Source organism: Capsicum annuum, chromosome 10, assembly GCF_002878395.1.
Source record: "Capsicum annuum cultivar UCD-10X-F1 chromosome 10, UCD10Xv1.1, whole genome shotgun sequence".
NCBI classification, from domain to species: domain Eukaryota; kingdom Viridiplantae; phylum Streptophyta; class Magnoliopsida; order Solanales; family Solanaceae; genus Capsicum; species Capsicum annuum.
This window is the reverse complement of record NC_061120.1, coordinates 99,852,037-99,865,895: the sequence shown is the minus strand read 5'-3', so window position 1 is coordinate 99,865,895 and position 13,859 is coordinate 99,852,037.

The window sequence follows — 13,859 nt, the reverse complement described above, 5'->3', positions numbered from 1 at the left end:
ATCCTTTAGTTTGACCAATGCCATAGCAGCATTTATGGAATTGGGTTTTTCGTTAGTTCTTAGATTTGTTCATGATTGTCTTTATTGATGATATTTTGGTATATTCCAAGAGTGAGGAAGATCATGCCGATCACCTCCGTCTTGTGTTATAGACCCTGAAAGATATCATTTGTATGCAAAGTTCTCTAAGTATGACTTCTGGTTAAATATTATCACTTATATGGGTCATGTTGTTTCTAGTGAAGGGATCATGGTGGATCTATAAAAGGTTGCAGTGGTTAAGAAGTGGCTGAGACCCACGACTCTATTTGATATTTGGAGTTTCTTGGGTTTAGCCAGTAATAATAGAAGGTTTACGGAGAGTTTCTCCTCTATTGTGGCCCCATTGACTAAGTTGACTCAGAAGAAGGTGAAATTCTTATGGTTTGATGCTTGTGAGGGTAGTTTCGAGAAGTTGAAAGATAAGTTAACTTCAGCTTCAGTGTTGACTCTACCTGATGGTACGAATGGTTTTGTCGTCTGTTGTGATGCGTCTAGGGTGGGATTGGGTTATGTTTTGATGCATTATGGCAAGGTGGTTACTTATGCTTCTAGGCAGTTGAAAGTTCATGAGAAGAATTATCTAACTCATGATTTTGAATTATTAGTTCTGGTGTTTGTATTAAAGATCTGGTGGCACTATTTGTATAGGGTCTATGTTGATATTTATTCTAATCATAAGATCCTGTAATACGTGTTCACCCAGAAAAAATTGAATCTCAGGCAAATGAGGCGGCTTGAGTTTCTAAAGGACTATGACATGAGTCTTTCCTATCATCCAGGTAAAGCTAATGGGGTTATTGATGCTCTTAGCAGGTTGTCCATGGGTATCTTATCTTATGTGGATGAGGAGAAGCTGGATTTTGCAAAGGATATTCACCATTTGCTAATCTTAGAGTTTATCGAGGATGGTGGTGTGATTGTTCGAGAGGTAGCGAAGTCATCTCTTGGTGCTGAAGTAAAGGAGAAGCAAGTGTTGGATCCTATTCTAATGCAAATCAAAAATGATGTATGTAGGCAGAAAGTGATGGTTTTCGATATTGGTGGTAATGGTATCTTGAGGTACCAAAGCAGGTTGTGTGTTCCCGATATTGGTGGGTTATAAAGAAGAATTTTTGTTGAAACTCATGAGTTGTGATATACTATTCATACTCGTTCGATGAAGATGTATCATGATCTTAGAGAGATTTATTGGTTGAATAATATGAAGCGGAATATGGCCGATTTTGTGGCTAAGTGCATTGTGTGTCAACAAGTGAAGGTAGAGAACTTGAGGCCCGGTGGGTTGACTCAATAGATTGAGTTATCGATATGAAAATAGGATATAATTATATAGATTTTATTATCGATCTTCCACGATCTCACCAGAAATTTGATTCAATTTGGGTCATCATGGATAGGATGACTAAGTTTGCTCACTTCTTGCCAACGATAACAAATTTCTCTTCTGAAGATTATGCCAAGTTGTTCACTAAGGAGATCATAAAATTGCATGGTAATCTAGTTTCCATCATATCTGATCGGGATACTTAGTTCTTTTCTCACTTTTGGAGGTCGTTCCAGTTAGGTGTGGAGACTAAGGTAAACCTTAGTACCACCTTTCACCTGCAGACGGATGGGCAAGTAAAATGGACAATTCAGGTCTTGGAAGACATGCTTCGGGCTTATGTGTTTGATTTTAGTGGTAGTTAGGTTGACCATCTGCCTCTCATAGAATTTGTTAATAATAACAGTTATCACTCTAGCATTGGTATGGCTCCGTTTGAGGCCTTATTGGTAGGAGGTGTAGGTCTCCTATTGGGTGGTTTCAGGGTGGTGAAAATAAGTTGTTTGGCCCTGATTTGGTTCACCAAGCTATGGAGAAGGTGAAGGTAATTCGGGATAGACTTAAGGCCGCCCAAAGTCGCCAAAATTCCTATGCGAATGTAAAGTAAAGGGAGTTGGAATTTAGTGTTGGTGATTGGGTATTCTTAAAGGTGTCTCCCATAAAGAGAGTGATGCAGTTTGGTAAGAAGGGAAAGCTCAATCCCTATTATTTTGGTTCATACTTGGTGTTGAACAGGGTTGGTAATGTTACCTATGAATTGGAGTTGCCTTCTAGTTTGAGCTCCATTCACCTGGTGTTTCATGTTTTGATGTTGAGCAAGTACGTGGGTGATCCTTTGACAGTTGTTCCTTTGGAAAAGATGGGTATTTTAGATTATTTATCCTATGAGAAAGTCTTGATTGAGATTTTGGATTGTCAAGTTTGTCGGTTACGAACAAAGAACGTGGCTTTGGTAAAGGTTCTATGGAGGAACCAAGAGGTTGAGGAAGCTACATGGGAAGCAGAAGAGGACATGAAGTCCAAGTATCCATTCTTACTTTCCATTCTGAATAATTGTGGTTAAGGTATGTGTATTACTTAACATCTTTGTTTTCTGACTTTGTTAAAGGAAAGAACAATTTTCTTGGCATCTTTATTTTCTGTCTTTGTTAAAGGCAAGAGTAGAGGTATGTAATGTCTAATCGTGATAATAATGGCCTTGTCCTATCATTTGAGGGTAAATTATCCTAAGAGGGGTATGTAACGCCCCGAGTTTTTGGTCTTTGGAAATTTCCAGGAATTTGTACTCATTGCCCTGGTTACGACTGGACCTTATGAGTCATAGGGTGTCCTGAAAAGTCATTGGGATGAGTCGTAACCAAACTAGTAAGTTTGTGGCTAGATTCTGTTCAGAGTATGAGTGGCTCACTAAGATCCGTAAGGATATGTTACGAGTCATTTGGTGTCATCGTAGGGTGTCTAGTGTAAGTCCCTATTTGGGTTCTGTGTTGACTACGACTGGACTCTACGAGTCATAGGGTCCTATTATGATTCCTGAGGCTGAGTCGTAAGGTCAACAGTGTAGGATTCCTTAGTGGAACTGCCTTGGTTATGACTCGTGGTGACGAGTCGTAAGGAGTGGCTACGAGTCAAGGGTTGACCCGTAGTGAAGGGCGACATTTTTTCAGCTTTTAAGTTGAGGGTATTCTAGACATTTTTCCTCATACCCAAATTAAAACCCACATCTTATAACCCCTTTAGGGTGTAATTAGCACTCAGAAACAATCTAAGTAACTTCTCAAACACTCCAAAAGGCTATCTAAATTCCCTTAAGCAAGTGTAGCTAGGGTTTCATCAAGTTGGTCATCTAAAGGCTCAAGGGTCGATTTCTCTCCAAATTTCTTGATGTTTAAGGCATGTTACTCTTCCCTCATTGTTAATCTGTTAAAAGCATATGTTTTAAAGTATTGGTCATGAGATGTTTGTGATGGTTTTGAAACAAAGGCTGGGAGTTTTGAATGTTTATAAACTGAACAATGTTTCTCATGGTTTATATATGATTTTTATGCTTTAATTATGGTTTTGAACTTGTGGGTGCATGGGTATTGTGAATGAACTAAGGAATTGTGATTTTTCCAAACTTGTGACTTTTGAAGTGGTTATGATCCCAACCCCATAATGTGAAATTGGTTTTTAATTATGAGAAATGTGGAAATTTGTAAAATTGAACTAGTCTTGAACTATTGCATGATATAAAGAGGTATTTGAAACACAATGGCCTGATTTAATAAACAATGGGAGCCGGTGATCCCCTACCTTTTATTAATGAACAAAGGGAGTTGTTTTCCCCAAGTTAATAGAAATTATTTTGTCATGTTGTTATTACCTTGCAAGTATAGTTGGTATGACGATACCAACAATGTATGCCTTAATGGGGAATGTGGTTCAGTGAATGGGAATGTGTGATACTTGTTTTAGTTGGGATCTAATAAGGGTTGTGTAGCTGAGTCATGAAAGTGGAGGTCCGAGTGACCGATACTGAAAATCGAATTTATCAATGCAGGGGTCAAAGTGACTAGGGAGGTTCGAGTCCCCCTTATTACTTTTTGATGATTAGGGAGGTTCGACTCCCCCATAAATTATTACACGATCGAGTTCTTAAGTCACCCTAGTATATGTTGGGAGGTTTGAGTCTCCCATGTGCATATATATGAGATTATTCTCTAGTTCGTGCGGTTGCACGCACTGGGGCCCTTATACCCCGTGGATACATGTTATGACAATTGAGCTACACAATCTAGACTAAAATTTTAAAATACATGTTAAGCCTTGTTCCTTATCCCGATATGTGAAGTATATATATGTATATGCCTTTGATTATGTGCATTAGTTTTGAATGAGTTGAAACTTTTGATTATATCATTATATTATCCTTATCCGCGAGTTACATGTTAGCGTTCACCTCGCTAATCGTCTTCGAACGTTGTATCTCAACGCGATGCAATAATTGGCCATACTTCTACTCCTCCTGCTCAATGATTAGAATTCGAGATCAGCTCGTGAGTTGACATTGAAGTGGTGAGCTTTCATACAACGGAAGTCTACATTTTATGTTTTTCATTCTCTTATGTCTCAGACTTTTTGAATTTATTTTGGCTATAATTGGGGGCATGTTCGACACTTTATTGATATTCAGTTTTGATTCATTGTTTAGAAGGCTTTGTTTAGACTACTTTATTGATATTCAATTTTAGTTCATTGTTTAGAAGGCTTTGTTTGTACTACTGTGGTTATTGGGCGGTGTCTGCCGGTCGTTTGACCAATCGTTGGTCGGTGGCTACAGACTTGATTTGAGTTTCCTTAAGTTTGTTTCACGCTATCTTGTTATATGTTCGGAATACATCTGACATTGGAGTGTGTTGTGGTTGGTACGATTAGGTACAAGGGGTGATCTCCGGTCTATGTGGGACTTGAGATACCCATCACAGTCAGCCCCTAGTTTGGGTCGTGACAATTGCATTCTCACTCTTGAACCAGTCTAGAAATCTGATGGTTCAACAATGGAATAATAGTAGATGGATCATCTCTCAAATTCCAAAACTCCCAAGACCTAATCAACTATTTCAACCATGCAAAAAAAGCCTAATCTCCAAAATACACTCATAAAACAAAGTCCAGATTCATAATGTTATAGTAATAAACAAAGAGTGGACTACGTGCTACCAATTACATAGTAATTAAAAGTCATCACACTTGGGAAGAACATGTTAATCTTAACCCTTACTGAACCAACAGTGGTATAAACATTCATAGCAGCTTGTAAGAAGAGTGGATCATCGTTGGATGGGATGGCAAAGGGACATCATGGGTTGGGAATATGAATGGAGATAGGTACTCGAACACTTCCTTATCTAAGTACATCGTCCAACATTCCTTCGGCCTACCTCTACCTCTCCCAATACGTCTTCGACCTATATCTACCTCTCCCCAATACATTTTTGACCTATCTTTACCTTTCCTCATACCCACTATACCCAACTTCTAAAATATCCAAACAGGGAAACCTACACAACTCTTCATATGCCCAAACCTCACTAAGTGGTAGGCTAAAAATGGAATCTTTATGCAATTAACAAAACACCATTTGACCCAAAAATTTCAATTCCACACTGATCACACACTACTAATAGAAACAAATACAATCTGCAACCAGTAACATAGATCAAAAATGGAATCTTTATACAGTTTCAACATACCATTTTGGCCCAAACATACCAATTCTGAAGTAATCACATCAGAACCAATAGAAACAAATACACAACACAACCAATAACATACAAACCCCATCAAGGAGCAAACCAAAAATGTAATCTTTATACAATTAAACGGACACCATTTGACCCAAAAATGCCAATTCCACATTGCTCAAACCCAAACTAATAGTAACAAATACAACATACAACCAGCAACATGCAAACACCATCACAAAGCAGACCAAAACTGGAATCTTTATTCAATTTGAACATATCATTTTGCCAAAAAATGTCAATTTCATAGTGATCACACCAGAAACAAAAACAGTACACAACCAGTAACATACACCTATATTCAAATTTTTTGAATATGGTAGAACTTCTAAGATTGTTCTTTTGGGTTGGACTGATTTGAGTGTCCATGCGATTCTATTATAATGGGAGATATGAATTTGCCAAATGTTCATTAAGCCTCAACAGTAGCAGCACTAACAATGTTCTAAAACCAAATTAGATAGTTTGTATGCTTGTTTTTCTTTCAGAAGCCAAAAACTTCACTGATAGTAGTTTGCGGGTTAGTGGCAAGGGCCAAGTGTTGCAATCGCTTTCTCCATCTTAAATCTCACAGGAAAACCTACCAAATACATATAATAGGCAGCCTTCTAATTACAAAAATTATCTAATGAACATATAGATTACTAAAACAAAGCATCCGTCAAAGGCAAAAGTAAAATGAGTCTTATCAAAGTTATAGATAACTAATCAGAACAGTCTTTGACCTCGGAAGCAGATAAGAATAACTAAGATAAAAAAAGATGAATAACTAAAGCTCCAATTAAAGTTATGTGTTTTGTGTGGCTGGTAACCAGAGAAATTTGCTTGACTCAAGACAATATATAGAGAAGGGGAATACATTTAGATGTTCTTTTGTGTGGATAAGAAATTGAATCCAACAACTAATTTTTTCTACGTTGTGCTGCCACCTACAGGTATTTTAGATGCGTATCAACTTTTGGGTGTGAAATCGGGAACGCTAAGAATTGCTAAATTTCTTTTGGCTTGAACAAAGGGAACTAATCTAGAACTTAAGGAAGATACAGAAGTCAAAACAACATTTTAGCATGCATTACGTTGTTGTATTTGGAAAAAAAGATCTCATAGATGCTTTAAGGATCAAAAAAGTTCTTCGGCAAAAATTAGATTTGATTGTACCCTACTGAGCCTACATAATATTGGTACTGCAATTACATTATTTGATCAATTAAGTTATTCTTTTAAAATATGATAGATCAATATTGGAGGAGTTATTTCTCATATAAGTAATAGTTAACTTCTAAGCTAATGGAACATGAGAAATACAAGATCTTTAGAGAGCTAGTGATTTCTTTAAAGTATAACCAAATAATATTTTATTTCCATCAAAAAAGTAGCTGGAGTAAGATGAAACTGGAGAAAAAGCAGTTTTCAGGTGTAAAGGGAGCAAAAGCAGTTTTCGTCAAGTTTAAAGAATCAAAGTGGTTCTATCATACATATAAAATGAAATAGATCAACGTACACCTTGTTAATTATAGCATTCTTGTAGCATTTATTATAAAAATTTGTTTCGACATAAGCAAGGAGTCAAATATCACCAACAGTAAAACATTACGGAAAAGGGTAGATTATAAATACATTTACCTAGATTACTCAAAGAACTGATGGTATGAAGTGATAATCTGATTATAGTTCGATAGATAGGATCAGAATCACCTAATCCATGTAACCAAAGAATAAAACTTCTAGCCAGAGCTTCAGATTTTTAGTAAAAGATGAATTTGTTGGCTCCAAAAGTAACACAAAGAAAATGGTGAAACCAAAAGTGATTAGGAGAACTATTAAGTGTTTTACTAAGAATCTACTGTCGACTAAAGTTAAATGTTTCAATGCCATGCTTAACCGATAGAAAATAAATTAAAACACAAAAAAGTTCAGAGATACAAAGAAGGCAATAGAATTAAAGAGATAATATTATTCAGTCGATCACTATTACGGAATTAAGCTAAAAGAAGATTAGCAATAAGCCATATTATACAAAAAGTATATACGAAATTGACAAATTTTATTGAAATCCAAGTCGAATCCGATGAGTTTATGATGATACCACAGGAATAATAAAAGGTCGTCAGTATAGAGAGAATACATATCTCTTCATCTTGAAGTATCAAGAGTTGATACTATCTAATTCCGTATTTGTTATCCCTTGGTCGACATTTGTCAATCACTTGAACTTTACACGTCCAATCTTGTATCTCAGGTGTGATCATATTGATGACAAATATTTCAGTCATGTTCAAGCAATCTATGATTATAGAATGTTAAATATTTAAATGATGTGTTATAACAGTAACATTTAATATAAAAACATGATGAACATAATATAAAATAAGAGAATAGGCAAGTTGTATATTAAATTTACCATTGAAAATAATAGCGTAAGTTCAAGAGAAAGCATTTTCAATAATTTCATCATAGACAACATTATATGTAGAGTGATCATCATTGTTGTCAACGGTAGATGGTTCAACTAAAATTATAACATTGTCAAAAAATTTGACTCTTAATAAAGTAAACATATAATTGACCATGAGAGAACACAGGCTCACGCAAATATATATCAACAAAATCTAAAGTTTGTCCTTGAGCTTTATTTATAGTCATAGCAAAATATAATCGTACTCAAAATTGAGTCATTTTAAAAGAAAGAGGCAATCTCTCATCTTCTGATGTCACAAGCGGTATTCATGGAATAAATTCATGTGTATCTTGAAAATCACCACTAGATATTATTGCACTAATGACATGAGTTTTAAAATCATTGCATATTAATAGTGTCCCATTACATAAATCATCACAAGGATTCAAATTTCTTAATAATGTAATCGGATAATTTTTCTTCAAAATTAATTTGTATGAAGGTAAACCAACAAGATTTAAAATGTACAAGAAATCTTCATATTCACTTTGATCTTTTGGATCAATAATCTCATCTATACCAATGTAAACATTTTCAGCATTTGAAAATTGGGAGATCAACATATTATTTATTTTATTAATAAAATTATTTTTTGTTGTTAAAATAGCACGTGAAGTAACAAAGGAAAAATTTGAATGACATGTGTACAATTCAGGATAACTAAATCTAAAGAGTTGATTTAAGGATTTCTTTTTAGAAGCAAAAGGAATAATGAGAGAGCGGAATTTCAATTTTTTCATGATCATTTTTTTCTCTTTTCCATCACCAATTCTCATTAAATATTCACAAAATGTAGGATCCTTTTTGAAAAGCATATTCTCCGTAAGTGTAATTTTTCAAGTTGATTCTAAATTTCAGAGCATAACAAACTTTCACAAATAAAATCTTCCTTTTTTTACTATGAACAATCGGGAGAGTTTGTCTAAAGTAACCACTAAAAACTACTAGTTTGCCATCGAAAAATATATTTATTTCCATCAGATCTGTTTAAAGCAAATCAAATGCTTCAACAACTTTTTTTTTTTGCCATTGAACTTCATCCCATACAAGTAGTTGCATCTCGTATTATAGATGCCAATGAATTTTGTTTACTGACATTACAAATAAAATTTTCATCAATATCAATAGAATTTTAAATCGTGAATGAGTAGTTTGACCTCCAAAAAGAAGCAAAGTTGCAACCCCAGAACTTGCAGTTGCTAAAGCTATTAATCCTTTGTGTCTCACTGCAGCTAATAAAAATGATACAGAAAGCTTTTATCAGTTCTACCGGGACCATCAATAAAGAATTCTCTTGGCTTACTGGAGTATAATCTATCAAGAATTATATCATAAGATTTTTTTGTTCAATATTTAATTTATTATGCAATAACAAATATTCTTCACTAAAAATGATATTTCTTTCATAATGAACATCTTTAGCTTCTCTTGCTGTTGAATATGGTTTAACATATTCTATTAATGTCTCGGCCCATTGAGTGAATAATATCATTAATATGGTTTAAAACTTTGTAGCGGATTTCTCTTGTATTCATGGTTGATAACTTTTTAAAATCCTCGAACATTGGGTCTTCAAATAATTCTCATAATTCTCTGGAATTAGTTGGATTACAATAGAACAACAACATAGGAAATAATTTCCTTAAACTGGATGGCATTTGATAACTTGCAACTTAAGACATGCATTCTATAAAATTATCATCACAAAGTAATAGTCCTCTTTTTTATGTTGTTTCTCTAGTAGCTATGGAAGAACTAGCAGTACTGCTATAAGTAAGTTGGACATGGATACTGACTCCTTGGATTACAAAATCTTGTGGGAGGATTTAACTATTGGAGAACAGATTGAGAAGGTATGCTGAATATCTTTTACAGGTGATAATATAACAAAAGTATGATAGATTCTCCTTGACCAATTTAATAGATGTTTATAAGACTAATAAGCAAGATAGAACAAGCAGTATAAGGTCAACTCTACCAATTGAAAAGTAAGCAATTTTCTTCACTAATCTTTGCACACTGGTTAGCATTATTTCAAAACTCCCACAAATAAAAAATGGTTTATTAAATCTAGCTGAAGTATAGTTAGATATAGTGTGACCCTCTTCACCACAATTATAGCATGTTCTCCAACTCCCACAAAAACATAAAAAGACAAGGCAAGAAACTATTTACTTACAAATCTCTCATTTTCTGTAGGTCTTCGAGGATCATCAGATTGATCATCAACCATTGAATCATGACTTGGTTCACCTTGAAAATTATCCGGTTGTTTATCGGATAGAATATCTCCATCTGCTTTAAGCTTTCCCAACAGTAATGTTTTGATTTCAGATAACTTAGACTTCAAAAATTTGTTCTCATCAAGAATCTTCTTAAACTTCTTCGAGCATGTGCTTTGAATTTTCTGCATACACAATAAAATTAAAAATAATTTATTTAACAGAGAAGTTTATAAGAGGGATTAGCCGAAAAGAACTAATGCATACATCAAGTTTCTGATTTAACACACTAAATCGCTTGTATTCACTGTCATTATTACTTTGCAGATCATGCTCTAATGAGAATGCCTCAACTACACCTTTCTATTAACCAAAAAAAATTAACAGAAATTACAATACACACACTAATTAAACATATAAAAAATAAAAATAAAATACGTGTACATACTTATCGAAGATTTTGACTTCTTTGACTTAAAAAACTTGACTACTGTTGTGTACTGTGGAGTAATACATGCCACATAATACAACATTAAAGGATATTTTTCTTCAGAGACTATCTGAACATTTTTTTCTCTGTATTTGGGAAAAATATCCCATGTCCATACCATAAATGCATATGGAAAACCAATAAGGTTGTATGATGATCCGACGATGGTTTTTGTTGGTGTTAGTGAGCTTTTCACTGAACTTATAGTTTCATCAAAAGATAATTCACCCCATCTATACTCTCTACACAAATCTGCATCCTCCAATATCATAATAAGATTAGCATAGATGACCTTGGTAGGCCTCCCCCCAATAACACCCGTCCTAAAATATATATTTTAGCTAGCATGACAACATCTAAATCATTTTGCATTTCACCTTTTCCATAAAAAATTTTAAGTCCTCCATTTTTAATTTATCAACACCATCAAAGTAAGTGTTCAACAAACGACTACCACCTCTTTTTTTCCTAATTAATGATAATACATTACTTGAACTTTTAGTCGACGGTCTAGTAATAAGACCAAATACATCAAGTGTAAACTCAATGTAACTTTCCTGGACATAAAATGTCATCGAATTCTTCTTGTTACATCCTACTTCCAATAAAAGCATGCAATGCAAAAGCATACCTGATGGATTTAGATTACCTAATTTTATCAAATTCTTAAACACTCTTCTCTAACAATGACGACTGATTGTCATCCAAAAAGCTCATTATAGTTGTATGATAATTTGAATCCCCTCTCCAACGGGAGTCTGATTTGAACCAATCATTAGAATCAATAAAGTACTCAGCACGATTTGTCTTCATAGACATGCTTCTACAGAGTTACAAAGATAAAAATGACTTTCGAATTAAAAATTAACAACAAAATAAGAATCAAGCTGCAAAATAAAATTTATTGAACAAAAATGGCTACACAAAACATCCCAAAATCCAAACCTAAATGACCTAATGACTGGACAATAATGAGATCAGTAAGTAGAGAAATCAACCAAAATGCATTTTCATCAAGGTGGTGTAGATAAAAAAAAATAGAGTTTATAAATTAATCTATGCATTATAGAATATGATTCACAGAAGAGAAAAGTGATTGTCAGCTCAAAAAAATTGCTAGGTAACAAATACTTCAAATGCATGCAAAAAGATTAAGATAAAAATGAGAGAAAAATACCTAAAGTGTAGAGAGATGAAGGGCAAAATCAAAAACTCTAAAGGTAGAATGCAATTTCACCAAAGGGGAGGAGAGAAATCCGAAACTCAAGCTTTGAGATGAAATTTTTTTGTAGCTTTATGAAAGCTCATGCTTTGAAATGAATTTTTTTTGTAGCTTTATGAAATTTGTTGTAAATCCAAAGCTCAAGCTTTGCAAAGAGTAAATATATTTTTAACTTTATTTTTTTTGTATAAAATGTACTATATTAATCCGACGCTTTCGAGCTTTAAGATGAAATTTGTCCGGCCTTTAGCTTTGTGCAGAGAGTAAATGTATTATTAACTTTTTTTTATACAAAAATGTATTTTTAACTTAAACTTGGTGCAAATAAATTATGTCATTTAAAAATAATTGATATTTAATAAAATAATATATCTTAAATTGTGCCTCATAGGCAACCTTAACACTATTAATTTGTATTATATTAGCTAATGTTCTGCAAGAGGCAAACTTAGACCCAACAAAATAAGTTATGCCACGCGGTTAAGAGTAGACATTATTAGTTTGTATCGACATAATTTTACAATGTATAACTTACGATGTCTAGTTTTATAATGTCTAACACAGAGTCCACCCAGATAAAAGTTGTGCCCCATTGGCAAGAGTTGACTTTGCCTTAAGTCTGTAATGATTTGACAGATGACCTATAACTCTTGCACTAGAGGCAAGACTTTTAAATCACAAAAGAACAAGTTGTGCCCCATGAGCAAGAGTTGACTTTGCCTTAAGTCTGTAATGATTTGACAGATAACCTATAACTCTTGCCCTAGAGTCAAGACTTTTAAATCACAAAAGAACAAGTTGTGTCTCATGGGCAAGAGTTGACTTTGCCTTACGTCTGTAATGATTTGACAGATGATTTATAACTCTTGCCCTAGAGTCAAGACTTTTAAATCACAAAAGAACAAGTTGTGTTGACTCTTGCCCTAGAGGCAACACTTTTAAATCACAAAAGAACAAGTTGTGCCCCATGGGCAAGAGTTGACTTTGGCTTAAGTCTAGAATGATTTGACAAATGATCTATAACTCTTGCCCTAGAGGCAAGACTTTTAAATTACAAAAGAACAAGTTGTGTCCTGTGGGCAAGAGTTGACACTAGCATAGTTTGTACTCTATGAAAACTTGATGAACAAGAAAAAATAATGCAACAATTTACAAAAGGATAAGCAAAAACTGTGGCAAAATTAGTTAAAAGTAAACACTGTCAATTACAACTTGAGTGACCATCTTTAAATATCATAAAGAAACAAAAGACAAACTGAAATCCTCCTAAGAATTTTTCACGTCTTCAGCAGTACAAATTCATCTTTTATAGAAATATGATCAGGAACATCGGGAGACGTTGAAATTATTAAAGTAAAACTAGGACCATAATCTTCATCTGATACTTCGCACCGCTTTATTTTCCTAGAAAGCAAGTCATTAAGAGGTATTAAAAGATCAATTTCGCTGCTTTGAAGCTTGGCATAAATCTGGGAACTGGTTTCAAACTTGACTTCATCTTCAAGAATAGGCACATTTTGTTCCTGCATTTCACTCACCCCCTTGAAATTTGTAATGCCAACTCCTCATCCATCACATGGTTTATGTAATCCCTGAATTAGCTCCACAATAGAATCACACTTGGATTCTAGAGACTATATAAAAAAAATTAATAATGTCAACAACACAATCAACACAATTATTGATATAATGATGTTGTTTCTAGTGAGTAATAAATCTAATGTGAAATCTACCGTAATACGGCTCATAATCTCATCTAAAGAAATATCAAGATGAGTCTTAATAGAAGTGTCACTCTCTGCATAAAAATTGCAA